This window comes from Polypterus senegalus, chromosome 8 (genome assembly GCF_016835505.1).
Source record: "Polypterus senegalus isolate Bchr_013 chromosome 8, ASM1683550v1, whole genome shotgun sequence".
In the NCBI taxonomy this organism is placed as follows: domain Eukaryota; kingdom Metazoa; phylum Chordata; class Cladistia; order Polypteriformes; family Polypteridae; genus Polypterus; species Polypterus senegalus.
Window position 1 is genome coordinate 149,215,315 of NC_053161.1, and position 23,823 is coordinate 149,239,137.

Genomic DNA, 23,823 nt, shown 5'->3' on the forward strand with positions numbered 1-23,823 from the left:
TTGGCTCCTTATTCTGTTGGAGGATCCATGACCTGTGATTGAGACAGAGCTTTCTGACACACGGCAGTATGCTTCGTTCCAGAATGTCTCGATAGCCTTGAGAATTCATTGTTCCCTGCAAAGACTCAAGGCACCTCGTACCAGATTCAGAAAGCAGCCCCAAAACATAACCGAGCCTCATCCATGTTTCACAGTAGGTATGGTGTTCTTCTCTTTGAAAGCTTCATTTTTTACATCTGTAGACACAGAGCTGATATGACTTGCCAAAAAGTTCCAGTTTTGTCTCATCTATTCAAAGGATGTTCTCCCAAAAGCATCGAGGCTGGTCAATATGCATTTTAGCAATTTCCAGTCTGACATTTTCTATGTTTTTCTTTCAATAGTGGAGTCCTCCATGGTCTTATTACATTAAGCCCTCTGTCTCTGGAAAAGTGACAAATAGTGTGGTCACACACTGAAGGACCTTGACCTTGGAATTCAGCTTGTATGTCTTTGGACGTTTTCTGTAGCTTTTTATCTGCCGTTCTCACTATCCTGCCCATTCTGGGATAGATTTTCCTCTTGCAGGGAGACTGGCTACAGTGCCATGGACCTAAAAGTTAATTATATTTGTAACTATTGCCACAGGAACATCAAGCTTCTTGGAGATGGCCCTATAGCCTTTAACATGCTTGTCTACATTCTCAGGCAAGTGTCATGTTTGCTTTCTGTGGTCCATGTCCAGTGTGAGACACACGATGATACCAAACAGCAGAGTGACTACTTTTCTTCATTTAAATAGGCTGAATGACTGATTGCACGATTGGAGACATATGTGATACTAATTGAATTCCTGTAATCCAAGTATTTATGATCTTTTCTAGGGGTACCAACAAATGTGTAAAGGCCATTTCAGAATATCTTTGTAGAATAAGCAATACTTGATCTTTTTTCACAATTGTTTTGCTAAATGTCATATCAAAGGCATGTACGTATATAGGGTAGAATTGTTTTTCATTTTAGCACTTTTTAGGAGGCATACAGAACTTTTTCAATGAGCATTAAGAGTACCAACAAATGTGTCCCTGTCTCTACTAGTCAGTTACAGCTACAAAATGAGATTTTAAAACATGATTAGCATTTACGAATGACCATTGACAAAGTAGAATAATGGCTAGATACAGTGCATCTAATAGTCAGGTACTGCTATATAAGAAGACTTTGACAAAAGCTTGGTTTGATCTTAATAAGACTTAAGATGCACCAATGTCAGTTTATATAGGGGCCACCAATAGTGCATGTATGAAACACTCTTTGCTACTGTATGTAATAAGACCTTAACAAAGGTTCTGATTGTGTCATGCACCCATAAGTGGCCAATGCATGAACTCCAGCACACCCTTCAAGCCCCAGTCTAAACAGTTAACACTTTATTTCCAGAGTAATAATAGTGATAACAGTAATTGTATTACTATTATACTACCTAAAAGAGTAAAGTGGAATTTTTATAGGCAAGTTTAACCAACATGTGTTACTTAAAAAAGAAAAAAAAAATTGTGCTACTGTGTTACTAATGAAATTTATTCCTGCCACTCCTTAAAATAATAAAATAAGTGTTGTGTACACTCCCCCCACCACTGCCTTTTGCTGATTTTTACAGCCAGCTTCTCCAGATATTCCTGCCCCCTCAGACAGGTCTCAGCCACTTGAGGAGTGTGTCCCTCTCAGATCCGGACACAGGAATACTGCAGTATTTATAAAACACAAAAAAAGGATCAAATCTATCTGTGTTTCTGGTCAATTTCATTAAGGTTCAGGGGTTTAGAATTTAAAAACAAATTCTGGCCAATAAAGTATGCAGTGTTTCACACAAGAGAGGAAAAGTAAGACATTGTATAATAAGTAGCTACATATAGTAACATATTTGGCTACTTTTTCTGTAAGTAATTATATAATTAAGTTACTTTAAAAAGTAATATTCCCCAACACTGGTACTTTGTGACCAAAAGTTAGTGATTGCCTAATCAATCTAGCTCCTAATGAGCATAAAAAGATACAGATAGATAGTGTTTTGCATTTATTTCTAACTGGAAGGCTAAAAGTGTTAAAAAACACTGACAACAACTCTTAATAATCAATAAAGTTGTATATTAATTCAACAGTAATTCACTAATGGTAATCGAATTAACAGAAATTAAGCAAATATGTTACAAAATCCAAATTCAACAAAAAGGAACTAATTACAAGGAACAAGACATTTTAAACACTAATACTCAATAATTTAATGCTTAATAAAAACAAAACAAAAGAAGGAAATTAACAGCTACAAAACAAGGTTTTAGGTGCTCAAAGCCAAGCACTGCTCCAGCCCAGATTCTGGCATGTAAAGTGATCTTTAAAAGTGAGTGAATGGTGGGAAGTTTTTAGGTTAAAAAAAATCAGCCCCTACCCATAAGAAATAGAGCTAGGTCAACAGAGAAAAACTTTACACATTAAAAATAAGATAGATAAACAATAATAATAAAAATAATCTATACTAATAAAAGGCAAAGCCCTCACTCACTCACTCATTCACTCACTGACTCATCACTAATTCTCTAACTTCCCGTGTAGGTAGAAGGCTGAAATTTGGCAGGCTCATTCCTTACAGCTTACTTACAAAAGTTGGGCAGGTTTCATTTCGAAATTCTACGCGTAATGGTCATAGCTGGAACCTATTTTTCTCCATATACTGTAATGGAATTTAGCTCGATGGCCGTGGGGGGGCGGAGCTGCGTGTGACATCATCACGCCTCCCACATAATCACGTGAACTGACTGTGAACGCAGTACGTTGAAAAGAAGGAAGAGCTCCGAAAGAGGGCTGAAGAAAAACGCTGAATACTTTATTCGCGAGATACAAGTTTAATGAGAAGACACGAGGTATAAACGAGACTTTGGATCACTTTGTAATTGAGTTAAAATTGCTGTAGTGAGAAACTTTTAAGTGCCGGGTCTTAGCTAACATTAAATAAAGCCGTGGACATCGCAACATCACACAAGAGAGCAGCTCACGTGAGCTGACTGAATGCAGTACGAGTGATCACTTCCATGCATCAAACCTGTTCAAAAAATGCATTACACAATTGACAAGGTAGGAAAAGAATATGCTCCGAGCTGAGCTCCACAGCTAACGCGGTCTTGCAGAAGCTACTTCGTCACGCTGCAACCAAATACTCACAGAAAAATATACAAGTTAATACACACACTGTCTCTAGAGTTTCTCCACACTCAATGTATTCCTCGCATCCCCGTTATACCATCTGATCTCCCATTTCAATTCAGATGCCTCCAATTTCCAGTAAGGCTCTGCTGCGCGATGACAAGTAGTAAGTCTCAGGGACAGACCCTACAAAAGGTTGCCATTGATTTCAGGCAAGATTGCTTTTCTCCTGGACAACTATACGTTGCATTCTCAAGAGTGAGCTTGCGCAGCTTCATCATATTACAACCAGAGTGCTGAACTGACAACGTGATATATAAAGAGAACTATAATAATCGTAATAAACGAACAATAAAACAGCAGAGAACCCATGGATTAAATAAAAAGGCAGCTTCCTTGGCAAAGCAAGGAAAAAGGATGGCCTTATATGTCGTTCGTTTATAAAACAGCGGAGAAGCTGTGTAAAGGCTGCTTCACAAAAAACCAGTGGAGCACCTTATATGAGCAGGCAGTCAGCTAAAGAAGGGAATCAATAAATATCTATAATCGTAATAAACGAACAAAAAATAGCATACAAGCCACGGATTAAATAAAGGAAATGGGTACCTGAACAGTAAAGTAAGTCTCGAATAGCTACACAATAACTATAACAATCGTAATAAACGAACAATAAAACAGTACAGAACCGCGAAGCAAGGAGAAACGATGGCCTTATATGGCGTTCGTTTATAAAGCAGCGGAGAAGCTGTGTGAAGGCAGCTACACAAAAAAACAGCAGAGCGCCACACTCTGAATGTATTCCTGGCATCACCGTTATACCCTCTGATCTCCCATTTCAATAGAAATGCCTCAAATTTCCAGTAAGGCTCTGCTTTGCGATGACAATTAATAAGTCTCAGGGACACACCCTACAAAAGGTTGCCATTGATTTGAGGCAACATTGCTTTCCTCCTGGACAAAACTATACGTTGCATTCTCAAAAGTAATCTCAGTGCACAGCTTGGTCATATTATAACTGGAGTGCTGAACTGACAACGTGGTATACAAAGAGATCCTTAACAGATAGTTATTGGTATATTTTCCCTCAGATTAAAAAGGTTTTCTTTTCTTCTTAATAAAAATTTAAAAGCAGTTCTTCGTCGCTGCGAAGCTGGATTTTGCTATATACAGTATATATATGTAGATATATATATATGTGTATGTATGTATGTATGTGTGTATGTATATGTATGTATATGTATGTGTATATATATGTATATATATGTAGATGTGTATATGTATATACATACACAGATATGTGTATGTGTACATATGTGTATATGTAGATATGTTTACATGTTTATATGTGTGTGTGTGTGTGTATATATATATATATATATATGACAGCAACACTCATAACAGTGACAAAACAATTACATTGACAATCATGTTACGTTATTTTTAAAACGTTTCCTTTTCTTTTTCATAACTTCTTTAACACACTACTTCTCTGCTGCGAAGTGCGGGTATTTTGCTAGTAAATGAATAAGATAAACATAAACAGAATAAAAAAAAGGGGAGAGAATCTGCTTCCTCAATTTAAATACTTTTTATAAAATGTTGTTGATTAGATCCTGCCAGGTTTTGAAAAAGTTTTATACAGATTCCCTAAGTGAGACTTTGATTTTTTTGAATTTCAAATAGTATACAGTATAACATCAGTTACCCACTGACTTACAAGAGGTGAGTTAGGATTCTTCCAGTTGAGCAGATAAATCTACATGCCAATAGTGAAGTAAAGGTAATCACAGTTTGTTAATGGATTAGGATGGATTGTGACACCAAGGCTGTCTGATAAGCATTTAAAGATTTTTGTCCAGAATATTAATTTGGTGCAGGCCCAAAATATGAGGCCCAATAAGGCTGGAACTTGATTGCAATGTTTGCAGGTTGGGTCTTGCCATGGAAACAAGATAGTCCAAATCTTCGGCACCAGAAGTTAGTATTAGATCAGGTGAAGCCATTTATCCTGACACAACTTATTGATCCTTGTTTACGTTACGTTTTCAAATTCAAATTGTTGGAGGTCTCTACCCAAGGGTGGTGATTTCAGCACTGCAAGACAAATTCTGCCATAGAATTACAATTTTCAGTTTGAAAAAGTTCTTACTAACATTTAGCACAAAATAAAAATAAAATTTCTAATTCAAGGAAAAAGTTTGTAATCTCTGAACATTTATCGCTGTTAACCAATGATCAGCTCTGTCTTTCCTGATTTTTTTCATGAATTTTCTGTCTGACTCAGAGAAAAAAAATCATCCTAATCTTGTCAGACCAGATTTGTTTTTACATGCAATTTTATTCACAGAAATTTCACTCTTGAACGTTGTGCTAATTAGGGTCAACTTAAGTGTAATGTGAAGGATCGATTAGGTAGCAGATCTACAAAGCATTGGGGAGATCTTTTGAGAGAATTAACACGCCATTTGAGAGAAAAAGATATTGACTCTGGCAGGGACAAAATTAACAATGAATACTGCTGTGTTTCAAAAAGGAGAAGAGCCTACTATAACATTTACTCTCCTATACGAACTTGAAGGCTTCTGTCCCTGAGGCAAACTGAAGTGTAAGTCATGCTTGTTGTGATTGTAGACTTTATGTAATAACCTTTTGGTTAAAATTAAGTTATCTTATAACTTTATCATAGACAACTTTCAAATCACAGTTCCTGGATATAATTTCTTCCAACTCAGGAAAACAATCATGACAGTCGTACTATGCCCGTATTACAGGAGCTGTTATTTATTTATTTTTTTTACGTCCATACATCTATAACACTTTCTCTGTGTTATATGGTTTGTTTAGCATCAAATACACTGCCCATGCCTGTTAGGAAAAAGTGAATAAAACTAATAACTAAATAACTATAACTTGATTTTTAACTTTTCTACAATGAAAAGATTGTAAATTAACATACAGCATTGCTGATCTGTTGGCAATCAACATGTGGATTTTGAAAATGGGTAGACACAACTGGTTACACATTACACTTCTTTTAGTTAACATCAGTGGTCCCTATAATTAACATGTTAATGTTAATTCACATGAACATTCAAAAGAAATTGAGATAATAAAAAGTACTTTTGGTTTCAATTGACCTGCTGCTTTAGCTTCTTACGGTAATTCTGCAGTGCATAGCAGAGACACCTAACAGATCAGCTATTTTTGGGTTGAATTCTGCACTGAGTCATTATTTATATGGTGTTTCCACATCCCCTCATATCAATGCATGTTCTCACCCATGTACTCTAGTCCCTTCATCAAAATGTCAAAACATGCTGCTTGAATTAATTGGTGGTTACAAAATGGCTGAAAGTGAGTGTGGGTTGTTCCTGCTATGGACTGGTACCCTGTCCAGTTCTGTTTCCTGTCTGGCCCCTACTGCTGCTGGAACTGGCTTCATCTACCCATTATCCTCACTGAGTAAGGTGATATAAAAATATTATTATTAATAATAATACTATTACTATTCAAATCGGTCTTCTGTGTTGAAGGGACAGTTAAAGATCAGAAGCCTCATATATAAAGAGACATTTTCATGACAGCCTAACACCATGCGTAAGCACTTTTCTGCATGATTTTGAAAACTGATGGCATCCAGAGCCAAAGCAGTGCTACTGTTTTTGTGTCATTTTCCTTTCTACTTTAGATTCACATCTATGACACAGGCTTTATCAAATGCATGGAAATTAATTGCATATCGTTTACAAATTAAAGGCACTTGATTATAACCATTCTGTAACAATATAATGGTACACAGAGAGGCCAAACTATTCCAAATATTATAGCTTCTTTAACGTTGTTACTCTCAGTGCACCACTCAGAGTATTTCAACCCACTGCAGTGTGGAATCACAGAGCTGATCAGAAAGCTCTATGGCTGATTGTGTTGAGAACACAGAGGATTATCAGAATACAGCTTCCACTCCTGGAGAATATTTATAGCACACGCTGCATCCTCTGGAAAACCACTAGCATCTGCATGGATTCTACTCACCCATACCACAGTCTACTTGAACTTCGCCTATCCAGTAAACACTTCAGAAACTTTCCTGTACGGACCTCAAGGCTCACAAACAGTTTCATTCCAAGAGCTATTCTATAAATGCACTCAATTAGTCCATCAAGTGCTCCAGGTAGAACTGTTTGTACTTATAATTACAATTATCTCACTGTAAGCTTGCACTACAACTGTAATATTGCACAACCTGAGCCACTTTATGAACTATTTGCATTATCTGCACTATATGTACATGTATATTGTACTTTCATAGTGCACAGTTTACATTGTGTTTTTAATCATATTATTATTGTTATTACTTTATAGGAAAATAAGTTCATGGAGGAGATACATGTTGAATCTCATTGTATGATACAATGACAATAAAAAATTTTCATTCAATTCAATACAAGAGAGAGTGTATTTACAGATGATGATGACTGGCTGTGTGCTGTTAGAATACTAGGATGTATACTTCGTATCATTTTTATGATTTAATTTATTAAAACATGTATAAGTTTTACAGATCCCAACTTAATTTCACTTAAATAATGTATATCATTAATAATTAAACATGTGCATGGTATAGAAGCAGTAGCAATGAGCTGGCTCCCCATCCAGGGAATGTTCTTGTCTTGATCTCTATGCTTGCTAGGACTGGTGCAACCCTGGATGGATGGAATAATTAAACATGTATAACAAAGATTTTTCAATGTTCATTAAAAGTTTTGAAGAATCAGCGTCCTAAGTTTACATGTGGTTATTCATTTATTACAGGTGCTTATTGTGTGGAGAAAGAAAACAGAAGGACAGGAATTGGGGATGGATGGAGAGATTATTGCTGCAATAAATTATTCCATTATCCTTCATCACTCATTGCTACCACAGCGCTACCTTAATACATGCTTTAATGCATGTCATCATGAAAATGATATCAAGTATACATCTTAGTATTCTAAAATGTTCAGAAAGCTGCAATATCATGAATGCGATCTATTCTGTGTGGCAATCAGCATAAGAGAAAGCCCATTTATGAAGAATGGAGCGATTAATGACTGATTAATGACACATGGAATACAAAGCATTTAACGTGTTGCTTTAGTTATATTGTGATTTGAGAAACTCCAGTAAATTAAACATCGATTTTAAGATGAAGTTTCCAACATTTTACTTTAATGACAAAATAAACTATGAAATAAAAATGAAAATTTTGAGAATAAAGTCAATATTTTGACTTTAATCACGACAAAGACCTTTTTTTTCCCTTCACTGTATCTCTGTTTTTTTTTTCTTCTTCTCTGCGGCCGTAATACGCATTTCTATGACATTCAGACATTCGCCTTTTCACGTCGACTTTGACATCTGACCACTTCTTTTTTATTTCGGGCACTGTGCAACTTTCTGAACTTGAAATTTTGAGTGGCACTCTATCAATTTAATTTTGTTGTTCATACAGTTTTCTAAGATACCAAATTGTAAAATTTTCTTTGTTTTTACTTCAATGAGTAGGACTTCCACTTTTGCATTCGGTGAAATTCTTGTTTTGTTTTTTTTTTTAAACGTTTTTGCCATTGTCTTTTAACAAAACACTGAATGGAAGGGGCTTTTTATATTGATTTGTGTATTCAAATATGAAAAATTCTGGGACGCGAGGTGGGGCTGTAGGCGAGGGCATGTATGTTAAAATTCATGTTGACTGGAATTTATAAAGGGAAAGTGCATGGAACTTTGCTTACACACAGTTTTAAGCATCTGTATTTTTTATGTGTACCCACATTTCTGTTTTTGTCTGTACACCATGTTTTAGTGTGAATTCTACCCACGACATTATACATGAGCCCCCTGAGAAGAGATGTACAGAAGATTGATAACTGCGAAAACAAGCCTATGTTTCACCTGGCCCAGAAACAAATCAAAAACAGTGGTTAAAAAAATTGAGAAAGTAAAGTTCCTAATCAGAAACACAACAAGGAAGAGAGTGTTAAAACAATGCAGTGTTTTATCCAATCTTGGATGGTGAGAAACCTCTTGCACTGACTGTTAGATGATATCATGTGTCATGCAGCCCCAGGTTGTTCTGGGAAACATAATCATGGAAATGAACAATGCAGATGGTTTTGTTACTTGCACTGTGGAATAATAGGAAAAAGAATATAACATTTAAATGGAGCAAGATAAAAAAATAAAACAATGCCAAAAATGAATTCTCTGAGGTTGGAAAAATCCAGAATGATCGTGAATATTGACCCAAATGGCTACAGAAATTGAAAAATATTAACAAAACACTGCCAATCCGAAGATGGTATCAGAGGAAGTCACATACCAGGGAATCAAATAAATTTTTAAAACCATCCAAAAATATGAAAAGAAATTTAAAATGAAAATCAAGTAAAATAAATAAAGTGTGGTCTCAAGCCAGTAAAATCTACAAGTAGCCTATGCCAGAGCTACAGATGAAACTAATATTGAAAACAGAAAAGAATTCATAGCCAGAATATGAGGAAAGGCACATCAATGAATGCTAGAGGTTTTCTTTGAGAGTCCACAGATATGAACAATCAGGAAGTTTATGACCTTTATACATAGTGCTGTCACATGCTGCGCATTTCCTGTTGACCCTACTAAGCAACAGCTTGACAACCAGACCAAATAAAAACCTGACAAATAGTCAGTACTCATCATATGGTGGAAGAGTATCAATAAATAAAAAAAAAAATGAAATTGATACATTTTCTGGCCTCCCTTACCCTCACAATTATTACTTGATTTGATTTTTAAATGCCAAGAATGACTATAAACAATTAAACATAAATGTCAAATCATGACACCTATGATCCTAAACTGAATGAATAGGCAGATACTTATACTTTAGCTATCTTACTGTAATTGATAATTGGATTGTGTTCACTACAGAAAGTTGTTATATATTATTGTGGTATAAAAACATTTCAAAGGTGTTTTATTTGATCTTGTTTACTAGTAAATAAAAAAGTTAACTGTTTTATCAGATTCCATTCTGTATGAAGCTGTATAAAACTCTAACCGCGAGCCTTTGGTCCTTGGCACTAATCACAGAATAGTCCAGCCCACAAAATTCCCTAATACTCATAACTTCATTCCTTTTAATTGCCCTTTTTGTTCTTTTCTTGATATTTGACTTCAGTTGTATATTTCAAGTGAGACAATAGAAACTTATGAAGGTAAAGTCTGTCAGTTAAGCCTAAAGCCCACAGTCATCTATACCTGCCTGCAGTGGAGAATCAGTTATTAAGAATCTCTTTGAACTATTCAAAAGAAGAAGCCGGCCTCGGGCCTCTGAGTCCATAGGGAACAGTTAAAAGGAACATATCAATCCTCAAGAGAACAAAATGGCCTTCTCTATCTAGAGTTATTTCTCATGTACATAACATTTGAACTAATGATCTTGCAGTTAAAGAGCCATAAAGAAAGACTAACATTCAAACCGTGACTAGTCTTTTGTGTGATTTAATATTTAAAGGAATAATTAAGCTCTGGTGTCTTTTTTTCCTCAAAAATGCTTTAAACCAAGCTATGAACATTGATCAGCTATTTTCTATCTCACAGGCTAAGCTTCTAAAAAAAAAAAAAAATTACAGTCCAAGCAGGGAAAATGAAATAAGCGAAAATCAGCAGAAATGAGCCCTGTAAGAGCTTATCCATCCATGGTAGACAAGAGGAACGTGCTAGCGGCTTTTAAAGGGCGGGTGATCAATGATCCTGACAGACTCCTAGTAATCTCGCTACTCGCCTCTGACTGAGCTTCGGGTCAGGAGAAAGCAGTGTGTCGAATCAAAGGGTTTCTCCTGGTTTGCAATTCACTAGCTGTCCCCTTTTCTCTACTGTATTATTCTAAGAGTAAATGTAACTGAAAAATCGAAAGAAAAAAATTAAAAGGTAGAATATTAGATGGGCTAGTCTGTCTGGTTCTGAAGGTAGTCAGTGTCCCATGCATAACTCTTACAAGCACTATATGAACACAGGAGAAAATATTAATGTTTTCAAAGCTTAACTGTTATTTACTGCAAAGATGACACTGTCCAAACAAGAGTTTTGTTTCAACAATCAAGCCTTACCTTTAGTCATGTTGTGATTCCTGTCACAACAAAACTCAAAAGTGGGTATAGACCTACAAATCAAATGCCAAAAGCCAGACCTGACCTTTATTTACAGCTCTTGGTCTATATGATAGGCCACACCACAGGCAGCCTAGCTCCAAGCTCAAATGGCAGGCTTCTGGGATGTTGTTACATTAGTTGCCCATGTCATTCAGAACTGAGTTTAAAATACTACTAATGGTGTATAAAGCTTTAATTAATCTTGCCCATTCCTATATTTTGGAATATCTATCCCCTTACAGTCCAAGTCGTAACCTTAGATTTTGTAATGGTAGTCTGCTTATTAATCCAAGGGCCAAGCTTAAAGAAGTGGTGAGGAGACCTTCTACTGTTATGCACTAACATCTGGAATAATTTACCAATTGAAATTCATTAGGCTAACACTATAGAACATTTTGAAAAACCCATTATTTTAAATTGGCTTTTTGTAGCTACATTTTACTTGTACTCCTAATAGACTATATAGGAGTAAAACTATCATATTCTTTATTGATTTTAAATCTTTAAAAAATCTCTAAATTTCTCTGCTGTCTTTTCCGCTTCTTCTGTGGTGGTAATTTGTGCCACCACCACCTGATCAAGGCACCATACAGCCACCTGTGATGCTGGAATGAAGGCAGGCACCTCGTTGTCCTCGAGACCAACTTCATCAAATCCTGTCATTTGAAGCCTGGAAACAAATAGCAACGAGTTAAGAACGTTTAGGTTAGGCAGAATGCCCAGTGGGGACTAGGCGGTCTTTTGGCCTTGGAACCAGATTTTGTTTTTTTTCTACAGGTTAACTGGAGTTTAATTTTCTCTTTTTCTATTCTCCCTGCCATCTGACGTCATCATCAGACTCATCTTTAGAGACTTACTTTATGATGCTACTCTTGTACTTGATATTTATCTGTTTTTTAAGATCTGATTTATAGATTTTTCTTTGTTACTTATTCTTTAATATTACTGCCTAATCTTATTTGTTTTTCTTTTCTTGTAAATTTCTCTTTGACATCTTGTAAAATACTTTGAGCTGATTTGTTTGTATGAAAATGTGCTATATAAATAAATGTTTTTGTTGCTCTGGCCTGTGTAGGCCGAAAAAAATGAAGCTAAGACTTTTTAAAATCAAAACATGCAATTTTTCCCCAAAAGGAGTAGAGAACTACCATAAAACACCTGCCCATAATACAAATAAACTGCAGTTCCTTTAAATGTAGTTATTTTTTGAAAAAAATTCAAAGGATTATGTAAGAAAAGCAGGGCAGAAGCAAAGAGAAACAAAAATAAGTTTTGTCTTTTACCCAAAAACTCCGAGATATATCGAAAATGGGCAAAACCGGAAAAAAAAAATCACCATGAACACAAATCTACATCAAGTGCATAATGCCAAAAACTGCAACAAGCCCTAATGTTTGTCTTTACATACAGCTCAGGTAGTCATCATCAACAGGTGGCCTCACCTCCTTGGGCTCCACATACAGGAGACAGAGCAGATAACGCAGAAAACCAAATCTTTATATACTACAACAATAATTCATAGTCGCCACATTAAACAAATAAAACACAGAACAAAACCAACAAATAATTAAACAATAAAAAAGTTAAATGAACAGAAAAAAACAATAGAGGCAGGGAAAAAATTCAGGCTGAACCATTTGCTTGATTCTCATCAGGTCCAACTGTGATGTAAGTGCCACCTCTTCTGCAAGACAACATCTTTAAAAGACCAGCATGGGATCAAAACACCAAAATATTTTCCTAATCCTGCAATTTTTAATATTACCAAAATAAAACGGAGTAACCTGCAACTGATATGATTTGCATTAATTTCTTTAATCCTGTTTTCAGTTTTTTTGAGCCAATCAATTAATTTCTGTTTTTACTTGAATTGTTTCATTTTAAGTTAATTAAAATATTTTCTACTTTCTTGCATTGCCATCAGGGAATTATTGTACATTGATTTCAATAATAAGGAGTTGCTGTAGATTGACAATTGGGGGCAAGCATTTTGTGCATGTTGTCAAAGGTCAAAATGTATAAAGTTCAATTAATTCGACTTCTGCATCGTCTGGAATCAGAAGGTTGCCAGTTTGAACCCCATAAAATGCCAGTAGTGACTCTATTCTGTTGGGCCCTTGAGCAAGGCTCTTAACCTGTAATTGCTTTGTCCTGTCCTGTGTATGATGTTAGTCTGCATCCAGCTGTGCATGTAGGCCCTCCAATTTACAGGGAAAACTTAGGGGTTGGTAGCAGAATTGGCACTCCAGCTACCATAAAAAACACTCCCACTGTTGTAATGTGGTGCTGAAGTGTCACCCGCTGTACTTGGGTCTCAATTCAGGTGGTTTGTCGTGTGGTGGGTGTGACAACACGCTATCAGTGCATACCCCAAACCTCTCTCTCCTTTTTCTGTGTTTCTTGCTACCACCCTGGTTTATCCTTGGAACTACAAGATGGCCAAGGTCATCTGTGCTTGAAGTCTAATAAAAACGCAATAAATAAGTAACCATTTTGAAATAATTACTAATATCAAAGTCAGATTATACAACCTTAAAAACCTATAACCCAGAACAAATCATAATGTCCCAAGCTCAAATAAAATGTAAATATGAGTGCAAACTATTACAGGTTTAATTTGTGAGGAATATCTACAAACTGTTATGTCATAGCTCTGTAGATGTGAAGTGTCTTAGGCTGCTATCCATTACAGAAGGACACTATATAAAATAGTGATAGATAGATGGAAAACTATATTTGTCCCCAGGGGGAAATTTGTCTTTTTAAAGCTTATATAAATGTATTTATTTATATGACTATTGTCATGAATACATATCTGAGGGTCACTTTGCCAGCTTCGATCAGGTATGCACTAACAGTCCTGTCTATTCCATCTGCAGCTCAGAGAAGATGCCTCAGGAGGCCAAGTTACCGTGCCTCCATCACTCCCAAAATTTCTCACCCCTTCTGGTGCAAAGCATCTAAAAAAATTGCCCTCCCCAATGTAGACGTCTCCCTTGTGACCAGAGACTTTGACAGGATAGAGGTCCCACTCAGACCTTGTTTATTCGCTTTTAGAACATTAGAACAATCTAGACGAGAACAGGCCATTCAGCCCAGCAATGCTTGCCATTCCTATCCACTTAATTCTTCTAAAATAACATCAAGTCAAGTTTTGAAAGTCCTACTTGATTTGTGTTCTTGCACCCCTGTGTTTCTGTTTATTTCTTTGAAAATGTATTACTTTTTCTGTTGCCTCACATTTAAATGTGGTGGAGGGGTGAGCAGCCCAACTATTTTTGGAACTCTGCAAGTCACTCTGTTCCACACTATACTGTACATGAAATAAATTTATGTATAGATTTTGTACTAGTAAAGCACCTTGGAGCATAATATTGAAAGGCACTAATTGAAATAGAATTTATTTGCAACCATATTACTATATTAGGATAGTTGCTGTTTGAGTATGGCACTTTATGGACAGCCATCCTTTCCACAGTCACTGTGTAATATCTACCTTGAACCGAGATACGCAGATAGATTTCACCTCTCCATAGCTCGATGTTAGAATTAGAATTAGAATTAGAATTAGAACAATCTAGACGAGAACAGGCCATTCAGCCCAACAAAGCTCGCCAGTCCTATCCACTTGCTTCCTCCAAGAAAACATCAAGTCGAGTTTTGAAAGTCCCTAACGTCTTACTGTCTACCACACTACTTGGTAGCTTATTCCAAGTGTCTATCGTTCTTTGTGTAAAGAAAAACTTCCTAATGTTTGTGTGAAATTTACCCTTAACAAGTTTCCAACTGTGTCCCCGTGTTCTTGATGAGCTCATTTTAAAATACAAGTCTCGATCCACTGTACTAATTCCCTTCATAATTTTAAACACTTCAATCATGTCACCTCTTAATCTTCTTCTTTTGCTTAAACTGTAAAGGCTCAGCTCTTTTAATCTTTTCTCATAATTCAACCCCTGTAGACCTGAAATCAGCCTAGTCGCTCTTCTCTGGACCTTTTCAAGTGCTGCTATGTGCTTTTTGTAGCCTGGAGACCAAAACTGCACACAGTACTCAAGATGAAGCCTCACCAGTGCATTATAAAGGTGATACATTATAAATGTTGATATTGTAAAGCATAGGCACCATGTAAAATGGAACACTGATAAGTATTGTCATCATGGCAGGATCAGACCAACCTATAAAGAGAAGCCAAGTATCTTTCAGCAGTTTTAATATTAAATTCAAGTGTCCATAAGACTGAGCAAACAAGTTTTGCTGAGGATTAGTTAACTAAAGTTTAACTAATTAGTTAACTAAACTAAACAAATCCAAATCATATTATGTGATATCATCTACTATTAAATACTGCTCCGTACTTGTAAAAAATTTTATTTTTATACTGTATTGAGGATTTGTTCTGTTCTGTGTATTGTATTGCATTGACCCCCTTCTCTTTGACGCCCACTGTACGCCCAACCTACCTGGAAAGGGGTCTCTTTTTGAACTGCCTTTCCCAAGGTTTCTTCCATATTTTCCCTAAAAGGAATTTTTTGGGAGTTTTTCCTTGTCTTCTCAGAGAGTCAAGGCTGGAGGGCTGTGTTAAAGCCCATTGTGGAACTTCTTGTGTGATTTTGGGCTATACAAACATAAATTGTATTATATTGTATTGTATAAAGGAACAGTTAACTAAAAACACTAGTTATGCCTTTTCAATATTTGTTTGACTCCAGCTCATTCCAAGCTTGGGTGTTTTCCTTTCAAGCCCGAATCCTTGAGCCATCAATAATGTCTTTTGCCTTAAGCCACATCCCAACTGAAGAAAAGACCCTCAACCACCTGACAGTATCATTATCTCGTTTGTAAGCCTGGGGCATCCCTTAGAATATTTGTCTGCGTACATGAACTTGAAGTTGCCTCTTTTTTTGCTGTGAGGCTGGCATGTAAAGCACTGGTTGATTTAAGATGGCTTTGCCAGTTGGCTTCACAGCAGGGAGCTCTTGGTATAGTCTGTAATGGAAGTGCCAGCTCTTGTCAGTTTTTATTCTGGTGCCTGCATATCAAAAATAAAGAGTGATGTGTTTCTCCTTTTTGTCTTTGGCTTGCACTTAGTCCGATTTTGTAATCTTTATATTAGAAAGCTTGGTGTTTGGGATAGCCTGACATTTACAGACAGAGAGATTCAGGATGGAATGGACTGATTATGTTAAGTGGAGTTAGATGGAGACGGGGACACATACCGGAAACCTGTCAGATAACGGCAGCATTTAGTGAAACTTCTGACTTCCAATGTGAGCTACATGGTGGCAGAGTGAGCAACATAGCCGGTAGACAGCTATTGGCAGAGAAATATGAAAGAAGTGGAGGTGCCAACATGCATCGGATTGTCAGAAGACCGCACACTGGCAGCACAATCGAAACTGTGTGCTCACCTGGAAAACCGAGCATCTCTTTATGTCAGAAAAATCTCTTCATTCAAAGAAACAGCAGACACATGTGGCCTGCTCGTAGTGAGCTGTTTTGAATTTCTTATTCTTGCAGTTTACCGTAGCCAACCTTAAACCTTTCCACTCCAACCCTAGTTTCATTTACATCTTCATTCTAGCTTTGCCCTCCTCCTTCTTTTTTCAAGGTTGCATTTTAATCAGCTCCTTTAATCTTCCTCCTTAAAACCACCATGGAAAGTAATAGCTGTGGACACAGCGGGTTTGCTTGTTCCTTTTATTTTGCTGGTTTTCAGCTCAAGGTTGAAACTGGTCTTCTGGGAGATTCGGTTTCCTTAATCTATTTCCTACTGCCAGAATGTTAGTATGATATTTCCTGAATCAAAAGGAAAAACACACAAACTAAAACATCCGCTTCAGTGGCTGGTATAACAAGAAGAATGAACACACAGCATACTGGAGAGGAGTTCACTCCATCCTTTGTCTGATGTGGCTGTTCCCATCATGCTTTGCACATGGTGTGAGACACACTGTGACAGATTGCAAGACTCCAAATGGCCATCCAGCAACATGTGAGAAAATAAGAGAATCAGAAGTGCGTTCAAAAACAGAGATTTCTGTACTTGGGAATGCACCCAAGATTTAAAGATGATGAACTGCAGTTTCAATCTCTCCAGGCACAGGTATCTTTTATCTGTATAGCAACCTCTCTAAGGTGCACTGTCAAATGGGGATTTAGAAAGAAATTATTCAATATTTACTTTTGTTAACACCTCTTTTGAGAATAAGTAAAAGGTAGAATGCCAACTATGAATCAATCAATTGTCAGTCTCTATAGCATGTTTCTGAATTAGTAGCATTAAATAGAGTTTGACAATGCAATGATTTCAGTATTTATTCATTTTACAGAAATTCTTTTTGCATGAAAGATTTTGCTAGATTTTAGCATGCTTGCTATCAATCAATCTATGAATTTTTAACATGACACATTTCCTAATTAACATAATAACATTAGGGTTTGAAATGCAATGATTAAGTAATGAATTTACTTTTCCTGCAATCAATTGTCATTTTATATACAGTAGCAATCTTCCTAGTGAGCACCATCAAAAAGGGTATTAGAAACATAACGATAACATATTGAAATCCAAAAACGTAGAATAACACAAACCAGAAAAATATGAAACACAAAGAGAGGTGAACAACAAAAGCCAAGGAAAACTAATGCCTTAGCAATCCACCTAAGTCATACTGGGCTCTTAAATAGACCTTAAACAACCTGCAGCATCAGGAGGACCTGCCTCCTTGGGCTCAATGTATACACTAATAAAAACTCAAACTAAATTAACCTAATAAACAATTACAAAATGATTTAAAAACAAAAATCTGATAAATGCCAAATGAGAGATCAAATGAATTTTACACAGTTTTTTCATGAATAAAATTCTGTTAGCCTGCATATGTCTTTGCTTTGTACAAATGGTGGAAGAAAATGGTGGAAACTTCCATATAGATAAATTTCCTGAGATAAATTCTCAAATAATTGCAATATTCCTTCTCTTGGTTGAAGTAATCTGTCTCTGTATTTCAGAATTCACCAAATTTAAGTTGATGAGCTGAATGTACAGTATTCATTTTGTAAAAGTGCTTTTAAAAAAGAGCATTTCCTTATATAGCTGTCTGTGATCATATTGTCTACCATAAGTGCTTTGTAAAATACAGACTCAGGGATTGCCTTCGAAAACATCCCTTTTAAGGAGAAACTCAGAGATATGCAGGTGGATGTCCTATGGTGTCCTGGATAATGGACTATCTGTGAGGCAGACTGCAGTTTGTGAGACACAAGGACTGTGACTCTGATATGGATGTGAGCAACACTGAAACACCACAAGGAACAGTGATTCTACACTTATGAGATGCATTGATAAAGGGGATGAGATGAAGGAAAGGAGTCAGGTGGAGAAGTTTGTTTCTTGGTGCAAAGAGAATTGTCTGCATCATAACAAATTAGCAAAACCAAAAAACTGGTTATTGACTTTCACTGCACCCGAAAGCCTCTATATCTGGTCACTACTCAAGCAGCGGTAGAGGTGGGCCACTCCTACAAGTACTTGGGAGTCCACATTAATGATAGGTTGGACTGGTCTCATACTTGGGGTCCTTCAGTACCTGTTCTCCCTTTCCTTGAATTTGCAGAAGGTTTCTCAGCTGTGGAAAATATCCAGTGTCGTCCCAGTGGCAAAGAAAGGGTATGCCAGTGATCCTAAAGACTTCAAACCAACTGCTCTTACTTCATACATCATTAAGACGTTTGAGAGGCTGCTCCTAAAACAGCTAAAACTCCTGGTTTCAGAACATCTGGATCCCCTGCTACTTGCCTATCAGGCACATATTGGTGTGGAGGATACTTTAATGCTCTCATCTACATACTGCACAGAGCCTATTCCCACTTGGAAAATGCTGGTACTACAGTCAGGATAATGAGCTTTCACTTTTCTAGCACTTTAAACACCATTCTGCATCACTGACTTGGGAAAAAGCTCAAAGCTTTAAATCTTGATGCCTCCACTATCTCCTGGATCATGACTAACAGACAACAGTTTGTGAGGCAGAGGGACTGTGTGTCAGAAATGGTGGTGTATAATACTGGCCCACCTCAGGGAACTGTTCAGTCTACTTTCCCATTTACCCTCTAAACAAAGGACTTCCAGTGTAATACCAGTGCTTGCCATTTACAGTAATCCCTCCTCGATCACGGGGGTTGCATTTCAGAACCCCCCGCGATAGATGAAAATCCGCGAAGTAGAAACCATATGTTTGTACGGTTATTTTTATATATTTTAAGCCCTTATAAACTCTCCCACACTGTTAACATTATTAGAGCCCTCTAGACATGAAATAACACCCTTTAGTCAAAAGTTTAAACTGTGCTCCATGACAAGACAGAGATGACAGTTCTTTCTCACAATTAAAAGAATGCAAATATATCTTCTCTTCAAAGGAATGCATGCCAGGAGCAGAGAATGTCAGAGAAAGAGAGTGAGAGAAAAGCAAACAATCAAAAAATCAATACGTGCTTTTGGGCTTTTAAGTATGCCGAAGCACCGCGATAAAGCAGCATTTTTTTAGAGGAGCGTCCGTATCTTCTAAGCAAACAGCCTCTGTGCAAACAGCCCCTCTGCTCACACCCCCTCCGTCAGCTGCAGAGAATGTCAGAGAGAGTGAGAGAGACAGAGAAAAGCAAACAATCAAGCACCGCACAGGAAGCATATTGTATATCATTGAGGAGTTTTAATTAATACGTAATACATGCTCTGATTGGGTAGCTTCTAAGCCATCCGCCAATAGCGTCCCTTGTATGAAATCAACTGGGCAAACAAACTGAGGAAGCATATACCATAAATTAAAAGACCCATTGCCCGCAGAAATCCGCGAACCAGCGAAAAATCCGTGATATATATTTAGATATGCTTACATTTAAAATCCGCTATGGAGTGAAGCCGCGAAAGTCGAAGCGCGATATAGCAAGGGATCACTGTATAGAATTTTCAGACTTGTTCATCATAGGTTATTAATGGAGATGAGCCCAAGTACAGGAAAGTCATGATGAACTTTGTCTTGTGGTGCAGGGACAACAACCTGCAACTCAACATCAGCAAAGACAAAAGAGCTGGTGGTGGACTTCTGACGAGCCAAGAAGCCTCTGAGACCAGTCACCATTTAGGGGGAGGATGTGGAAGTGGTGTGGTGCTACATTTGTTTATTTATCAATTGATTGATTGGCTGTATTATCTGTTCTCTAAATCAGTATCTTGTTTTTTTAGGTTTCTGCTGCTGTATGAATTTGAATTCCTCCATGGGATTAATAAAGTGTAATCTAATCCCATCTAAACAAATCTAGTCTAATCTAACATGGAGGAACTATATAAGAAAAAGCAAAGCAGGCTGTTCTATCTGAAGAAGGGGTCTGCATTGCCTCGAAAGCTTGCATATTGTAATCTTTCTAGTTAGCCAATAAAAGGTGTCGTTTTGCTTAACTTCTCACTACATCCATAATGGCTAACATGGTACAACACCCTTGTATCAATTCAGAAATTAAAAACTGGTACTTTATTTTACTGGCTTCTTAAAGGACAATTTATACTTCAGCAAGCCCATTGAAGCTATTAAAGTGCATTTGGCAGGGAATTCAATAAACTTGTACTTTACAGAGCAACTGTCCTAGTGAGCGTGTTGCAAAAAAATCCTTTAAAGAGCAATTCTTCAATTTCTGCTGTATACAACGCTAACTGCATTACCACAGGGAGATCAGTATCGGTCTTTATAGTAACAAAATGAGGAAAGCTTTCACAAAAACAGGCCAAATCATTTTAAATGTAACATAACATTCCCCAACTTCTCAACATATAGTCCCATCTGAATTTGACGTCTCAAAATGTGATATTTTAGCAACTTACAAAGAAAGCACTGCTAGAAAGCATCCACTGCATGTTCATGTTGTATAGCACATTCATTGAGACCTATGAAATACTTGAATTAATGCTATTTTATTATTTCATTTAACATATTCAATACCGCATACCGTCATTATCTTCATTATAACCACCCTATATGTAGCATTTGCTATAAAAACACTAAACCAATCAAACATCATTTAACTGTATATGGTGCCACGTAGATTAAAGAAAAAAGTCTGCTTTCTTCATTTTTTTATATTAAAGCACAATCACAGATTTATAATATGCCATTTTTAAAGAGAAAACTGAAATAAAAATTTTGCAATTTGGAAATGCAAAACTCACTATAAAGAGTTTTTGCAGAGTTTTTAAAGTTGCTTTTTTAGTGTAAAAAACAAGGGATACTGCTCCCAGAATCCCCTTTACATGTATAAAGATGCTATATTTCCAACTGCTATATATATATTATTATTATTATTATTATATACTACTAGCGGGCGGCACAGTGGTAGCGCTGCTGCCTCGCAGTTTGGAGATCCGGGTTCGCTTCCCGGGTCCTCCCTGCGTGGAGTTTGCATGTTCTCCCCGTATCTGCGTGGGTTTCCTCCGGGCGCTCCGGTTTCCTCCCACAATCCAAAGACATGCAGATTAGGTAGATTGGCGATTCTAAATTGGCCCTAGTGTGTGCTTGGTGTGTGGGTGTGTTTGTGTGTGTCCTGCGGTGGGTTGGCACCCTGCCCAGGATTGGTTCCTGCCTTGTGCCCTGTGTTGGCTGGGATTGGCTCCAGCAGACCCCCGTGACCCTGTATTCGGATTCAGCGGGTTAGAAAATGGATGGATGGATATACTACTAGCTGTTCCCTGCGGCTCCCCCCGCATAATGAGCAGGTACCCTTTAAAACACACTTAGCTGTGATCTCTTTCTTAAAAACGTCAAACGTTACTCTTTAACAATCTCTAGATGATAATGTCAGCTGAACAAACAGGTATCGCTAGTTAAGTAAAGGCAAGGTACGCTCCAACATATGGCGAGAGGTAGAGCAACTTGATGCTGGCACGTGAATGAGGCGGGCCCCACCTGGCTCCCTACTCCTGAGGTTCCGCCTCCTCCTCCCCTCGGCCCACAGCCTGTCTCTCAGATTCGCGCGGATAAATAAGTGCTGCAACCGAACTATGATAGCACAATGGGAGAAGTTGCAAAATCAACCAGAATGTTCAAGCAAATTATAGAAAAAACCTGATCTAAATCTGTTAAGTAGTCCTCTCTTGAAAAGCGAACAGACATACAGACAGATAGACATTGGATTTTAAATAGAGAGAGATACTAGCACAAATCTGTTTAGCTTTTAACAGAATTCTTCACCAAGATGTCAGCTGTGCCTGCACTGCCCCAACGTCTCTGTCTACTTGAATAGCACATCTGGTCTGGCTGACCTAGCTTTGAAAATTCTGGTACTGGAAAGTCTTTCAGACCCTCCCAGGTAATATCTACGTTTCCATTAAACTCAGTTTGTAAAAGTTTTACAAAAATGGCTTTTATGAAAAGGAGAGAATGAATAACCTTTTTTTATTATTTTTTGATTTTCTCAGGAACAATAAGGTGTTCCTTTGAAGCCTTTCTGTTATAATCTTTATGAAAATCCTTTCATGTTCACCCTTCAGCAAAACCTTTCTATATAAAAAATATAGTGATAAACGAAAGAAGTGAGTTTTGGTTTGAATAGTTTTGTGAAATTGATGCCTTATTTTTTGAGCATGTAAAATTCACCAAAATAAGGTTTTCTGGGTGCTTAAAGATTTTTTTGGATTGAATGTAAGAAGTATTGTAGCTACTGTTGTATGTAAGCCTGCTTGCTCACTTATGCCAATGGTCACCATCCTCTCAACACTTCTGCGTCTGCTTTGGACAGAGGGTCCTATGGCAGGGCAATGGATGATAGCTCCACATGCACCACCATACTTTTTCCGCTTGCCTTGCCTTTCATAGTGTTGTGCAACCCTAACAAAGGACAAGTGGTTTACACAATTGGGAGGTGATACAGGGACACAGGCAATGCAGTGGGTAGAATAAGGATTGACGAGGAATAACCCTAGCTAACACTTTATCAATAATTGAAAGTTAAGGACAGGGATATGGATATATAGTGTGTATGTGACAGGAGTTAAACAACTTTTTTCTTGTGCTGGTGACGCTAGTTTTGCTGGTATTGCAAAACTCTTTGTCGAGCAAAACTCATGTTTTGCTGGAAATTCTGCTTTTTGTCTTGGTAGAATGATATATTACTCTACTTTCCCCTTTTGTATTATTAATATGTAGCCTTTGCATAATGCCTCAAATCTCCCAGATTTACCACTGTTTCTAAGGTATTGTACCATATAACTTCTCCTCACCTTCCCTTCTACATTTACACTCACCTAAAGGATTATTAGGAACACCTGTTCAATTTCTCATTAATGCAATTATCTAATCAACCAATCACATGGCAGTTGCTTCAATGCATTTAGGGGTGTGGTCCTGGTCAAGACAATCTCCTGGACTCCAAACTGAATGTCAGAATGGGAAAGAAAGGTGATTTAAGCAATTTTGAACGT

At 37.2% G+C, this 23,823-nt stretch overlaps 1 protein-coding gene across 1 annotated transcript in view; it reads right to left on the reverse strand.

The window, feature by feature from the left end:
• LOC120534371 (thyrotropin-releasing hormone-degrading ectoenzyme-like) overlaps window positions 1-23,823 on the reverse strand; it is a 922,228-nt gene that overhangs the window by 737,506 nt on the left and 160,899 nt on the right. The gene's annotated exons all lie outside the window — the stretch shown is intronic.